Here is a 6,000-nt window from a genome sequence, read left to right as displayed (position 1 = left end):
TCCATTTTTGTCTCAAGCCTTATGTTTCTAGACACTGAATTGTGTAAACTGCTTCCCTACCTATGTTCCTAATCTATCCAAGTCATTCTTAATTACATTGCCCTGTTTCTTTATTTTGACTGCCCCCAACTTTTGTATCTTTGGCAGCTTTAATCCTCTTACTACATGTTCCTCCTTTCTGGGCATTAATATATAAAATGAATTAAATTAGTCCTAAAGCTGATCCTTGTGGTACTTCACTTCTCTCCACCTCCTTCTATCCAGAACTGATTCATCTCACAAGTACCCCGCTCTCTCCAGTATCAAAGCCAATTCTTCATCAGCTCAAGTAGTTGATCCTACATACAATACTTGCAAACCTTGCACATAATTATAAGAGCCTTTTGTTCAACACTATATCAAAAGCTTTCAAAAGAAAAAATGATAGAGGTAAAATGTTCACAATATAAAAGGCTAATATATCAGTCCTTACCAGTGCAGTTTCGTGAGGTTTTCCCTACCTGGAGAAAACCTATTTTTTACTTGTTAACAATGAACACTGCAGAGCCTGACTCACACATGGAACAGGGTATAAATACACTCCCTCCCGGAGGTGCCCGTGTGCCACCTCAGCCTCTTCCAGTCCACCCCTGGCTCAGATGTCCCTTCCTTTGGGTTAAGAGGAGACAGTGAGAGCCCCCCTTCATCCCAGAGCAGTCGCACCCATGCTTGGGATCAAAGTAGGACTGGGTTTTATGATCTGCTGTGGCATTGCACTAGTCACCTTTTGGGCAGCTGGGAATAAATTTTTCCTTCACCACCAGATTAGGCAGAGTGGGGTGGGTTTTTCCACCTTCCCCAGAGCAAATCCAGGACCTGGTGAGGTAGGCAAGGTGGTTTGGTTCAAGCTGTCAACGTGGCTGTGTTTTCCCGGTCCAGTGCAGGTATCATTCTATAGGTGGTCTAGTTCCCCAATGAAACCGGAGTTGGAAGTGCACTTGGGAGAAGGTATGCCCAGGAAGCTGAGGGAGGGGAAATTGGAGTTCCTAGTGTCAGGTACAGTGGGAGACAACCCTTTTTCCTCAGTCCCCCTTGATCCTCATATGAGGGGACAGCAGCAGGCTCCCAGCAATGGGTTCAGGGCAGGGCTAGAAAAGTGGGTCTGACAGCAGCCCTCCTCAAACAGGTGGAAACAACAGTCCTGCAATATAGGATGTATTGCTTATTCCCAGATGAGTTAATAAAGTCGTAACCTAATTAAACCACATCCCTTGCATCTTGTCTTTCTTACTGTCTGTCCAGGACAAAGAGGTACATCATTAAAAAGACAAAGGAAGGGGGTTTTCAAAAGTCAGTGGGAGTTGAGGACCTAACTATTTTAGGTACTTTTGAAAATGCCAACCAATAAGGCTTAATCCTCACTTTTGGCTCAGCTCAGAGCAAGAGAAGCAAAGGTCGCTCTAAGTCACCCAGCTGCCACAGCCCTGGGGCTGACCAGAGCCCAAACCAGCCCCTGGCACTAGTTAGAGAGGTGACGATCGAGTCCCTCATGTATAAAGTTAAAAAACAAACTCACTCCTGCATTTTAGTTGGAAAGAGAAACCTTTGTGAAGTGTCATGAAAATGAAACTGCAGAAGCTACAAGGAAATGGGGTTTCCTGGGCACAAGGCATTGAAGTCCTAACCCAGTAGGTGCACAAGGGGCTCAACCTTCCTCCCATTAATTTCATGCCATTGACTTCAGTGGGACCAATCCCAAGAATGAGGGGTGATATTCCTGGTGAGGTTGTTTTTACGTCTTGTTTATGCGGTGTTAAGTTAGTGGTTTCAAGCTGCTTTGCAGTAATTAACTTATGGCAGTTACTGCTGCATGTGTTTATTAGCAAAAATAGTAAAAAAAAACTGTGGCTGCCCTATTTTGTGTGTGGCCTCCGGGACTTAGGCTTTTGTACTCCCCAAAGTGCCCTCTCATTACTGAAGTGAGCTCACCAATGAAATGCTATGGCTGATACTAGAATTTAGAATTTTTCATTAGTGATGGGAGTTAGACTGAACCTGGACATCACCAGACTGCCAACTGCTATTTGTTAGAACATGACATACAAGCAGCTGGGAAAGGACCCCCTATATTGTTCCTCTCTTTCATTCTAGTTAAAGCTTCCTTATGGTGGAAGTGGTGAGTGGATGATCAAGAGTGTAAGAACATTGCAGTTTTCTTACTTCTGTGCTCATCTCTGGAAGAACATTGAAAGGGAGGCTATGGCAGGTGTCTGTAATACACAAGACAAGATGTTTATATTACGGTATTGCAAATTCTCACCATTTTCTCACAAGTTCTCATGATATTTACAGTGAAATCCTGGCTCTAGAAAAGTCCACGGGAGTTTTGCCTTTGACTACAGTGGAGTCAGGACGTCACCCTTTTTTACTTCTTAAGACCAGGACAGGGCAGTTGTACCTAGTGATTAGAGTAGACAGCCAGGAATCAAAACCAAGGATCAGAACCAGAATCAGAGGCCAGATGCCAGAGCCAAGGGTGAGAGCCAGGGGAGCTGGAGTGAGGCAGGGCAAGAACAAGATTGAACAAGCAGGCACAGGAGCTATCACAGCCAGGGACGAAAGCTTTGAGCAGCCAGCACCTTGTTGCTGCTGATCCCCTCAGCTGGCCAGCTGGCTCAATTGGAGCCTAGCTATGTTCATTAGACTGCCTGGGGATTAAGCTAGCAGGTAAGCAGGCTAAGTGTGGGTCCTTATTCCTGGAACCCAGACTGCTGGAGTCATGTGAACACATAAGGATTTCAGCTTTTAAACAGTTCTTAAACTGTTGTCTATGCAGCACTTGCTGTTTAACTGCAGATAACTGGCTGGTCACATGATACTGGCTTTCTCCATTTTTTACCACTGTTAAATTACAGTAAATGATAAAAATATATTAACATTTTCCTAATATTACTTTTCCATGTAAACACGTTCTATAGTTGTTGCAGAGAGGCTATTAAGATATTGCAATTGAGAGGCAAGGTCATCCACAAGACAACTTCCCTCTTATTTCTTGTGATATTGTCTAGAGGCCTGAGTCAAGATTAATATGTGGTCTATGCTATGAAAACCTTTACAAACTCCTACATTACTGTATACCAAATTATGCAATTGTACTTCTAATACAGACGCTACAAAGCAATTGCATAAGTGTACCTGTTATACACCAGCAGCTACAAATGCAGAGAAGAATCTGAAAACAAAAACAAAAATAGCCCACCAAAACATTGGATGCAGGAGCTTTTACTATACAACCAGACTTTATAGCATTCCTCCTCTGCCATTGGTTGGTTAATTCCTCCATCCACCTTCCAAACACCACCACCACTTTTTTTTTGGGGGGGGGGGGGGGAGGGGAGCAATCCAATGCTAATTGCAGTACTGCTTTTGCATCCTAAATAGAAATAGCTCAGCTTTGGGATCCTCATGCCACTGCTGCTACCTATTTCAGATTTCTTTTTCCATTAACTTTAGAAGTAAGATACAATGGGCCTGATTCTCCATTGTCCTGTAACTTATGTAGTCAATTATACTAGAGCAGAGTGGAGAATGGAGAATCAGGCCAAATCTGTCCAATCAACTGCCAGTAAGAATGATGTTAAAACTTCAAGCGGTAACTATGGAGAAATAGCTCTTTAAATCTCCCCGTTTTAATGGAATGATGGTTAAAAAAGAACCTCAAAAAAATATCTGTAAAGAACGTGTTATAGAAAATATATGCCCAAAAAGGGATATGGCCAGCCATATAGACTGCAACAAAATATTCTAGAGAGGTATTGGGTTCAATTCACTCCAGTTTCTACTCTAAGGCAGAATGCTCGCTCTTCTATTTTTTGCTTTCTTCCTTCAATTGCTCAATATTAAGGCTGAATGTATATGCCTCAACTGGATATACTTGGTGAATGAGATTACATGAGCATAAAATAGTCTACGAGTGTCAAAGGAGTCTTCCTTAAGCCCATATTTGTTTTTCATGCAGAAATATGGACTCTTGCTATAGTGAGTCTGGCTTTTGCTTATGGGCTCATCACCATAGGCACGTCTGAATCGAATTCTAGCATTGATGACTCATGCCTCAACATATCATTTTCAGCATATTAGACAGCATGTTATTATCAGTGTTATATTCAAGCAACAGATTTTTCTGGTCAAGATGAGCTTTGATGGCAGTCATTCTCCCACTCATTTACAATACTATGGCCCAGTATTTGAAAGGCAATTGTGTCACAATTTTTAGTTCAAGTACTGCCAATGAGTAGACCCTATGTATTTCAGACATTTAAAATTAATTATCTAACAGTCTTTAAGAACATTCTTCCTAAACTGTTTTCTTTCTCTTTGGCTCCTCATTTGAAGAATATTTTTAAATATGCATCATTGCCCACCCATAAATTCATTTATGTATATTAATTTTTGCTCCACTTAGCAGAGTGGTCACTTAATTAAATGTCTTCAGTTGTTTTAATGAAAAGAAAAAATCATCAGCTTAAACAGACTGTTGTAACACTATACATTTAAACATACTATTTGTTGCCTTTATTTCAGTCCATTTGTAATGATATCAGGACATTTGTGGGAACAGATATTAAAAAGTAATATCCTTTTCTAAAGCCCAAAGACTGTTTAGCAGATTTTTAAATTGAAATCAAAATTATACAGATTTTTCATTCTGATAATTTTACCAATTCACTAATTCTTTAATCTTTACAGGTCATTGAACAGCTTCACATTAATGAGATGTAGTTAAGAACAAATTTTACAGTTTTTCCTCTCTTTTTTCTTTTTTTTGAAAAATGTTGCATATCATTTGCAAATTAGAAAGAACTTGTTCCATTTATGGTACATTTATTTAAAATAATCGAATGCATGAGAACTGGCTGAACACTGTGTGCAATGACGCTTTAAAACAAATTACCATTTATTTATAAGCAAGAAATAGACTTTTAAAAAGCACACAGACTGCATTTCATTATTAATGACATTCTCCATGCAAAACTGATCTTTTTCAATAAGAAGATACAGAAACAGGAAAAAATCCCAAGAAAGAAATGGGAAGAAAGACTATCTTGGGAACATTCATGTTTTGCATACATGGAAACTTACAAAATACAAACAAAAATTGCCAGCACCTCCCATATATGCACAAAGAGGTTGAATGTCAGTTTCTCTTCATCTACAAGCCAATCTCCGACCAGCAGTTCTGAGGTACAGTATTTGAAAAGGAAGTCAGATTACAGAGCACAAGGACGTAAAACTTATTTTTTCCCCAGCCTGCACAATGTATTCCAAATACACCACTCATGTCAGTAGCCTGAAAGAATTAATATTTCTAAATTACTGTGGACTATAATTTCATACTGTGGAAACACTGGAAAGGTAATTACTTTGGTTCAAGTATGTTAAATTACAATTATTCCTTACCACATGCTACTGAAATGAATAGTGTTTATCTTTCTAAGTGGTATGTTAACCACTTAGAGCTTCTGGGGCCATCAGGAATAGAGATATTTTGTGAGGCCAGGAGATTAAAAAATAAAATAAGATATTTAAGCTGTCTTTTTTGTTCCTGTGCTTGTTCTACTCTTAGATAAACGTGCACACATCATACACTGAATTCTATGAGACTTGCATGCAGATAACATGCCCCCTGCGATCCAGTTTTATACACCCACAAAAAAATGACTTGCCTAAAATTAAAGCCACATCCAGTTCTTAGCTGGAGATGTCCTACTCTGTTCATCCAGCCTCTCTAGATTAATTTGAAAAAGTCTGCAAACCCTGCACCTTTCGCCCTTTAAAAATCAAATGAAAAGCAAGCCTCAAAGGTGACCCTCTATTTGTATTTGTTATAGTCAGTTGTCTGACTGGAGAGGACAAGCCATCAGGAATAGAGATATTTTGTGAGGCCAGGAGATTAAAAAATAAAATAAGATATTTAAGCTGTCTTTTTTGTTCCTGTGCTTGTTTCTTTAACTTTAAGTA

The sequence above is a fragment of the Emys orbicularis genome, chromosome 4, assembly GCF_028017835.1.
Source record: "Emys orbicularis isolate rEmyOrb1 chromosome 4, rEmyOrb1.hap1, whole genome shotgun sequence".
NCBI lineage: Eukaryota > Metazoa > Chordata > Testudines > Emydidae > Emys > Emys orbicularis.
The sequence above is the reverse complement of the archived record's forward strand: the minus strand, read 5'-3'. Positions refer to the sequence as shown.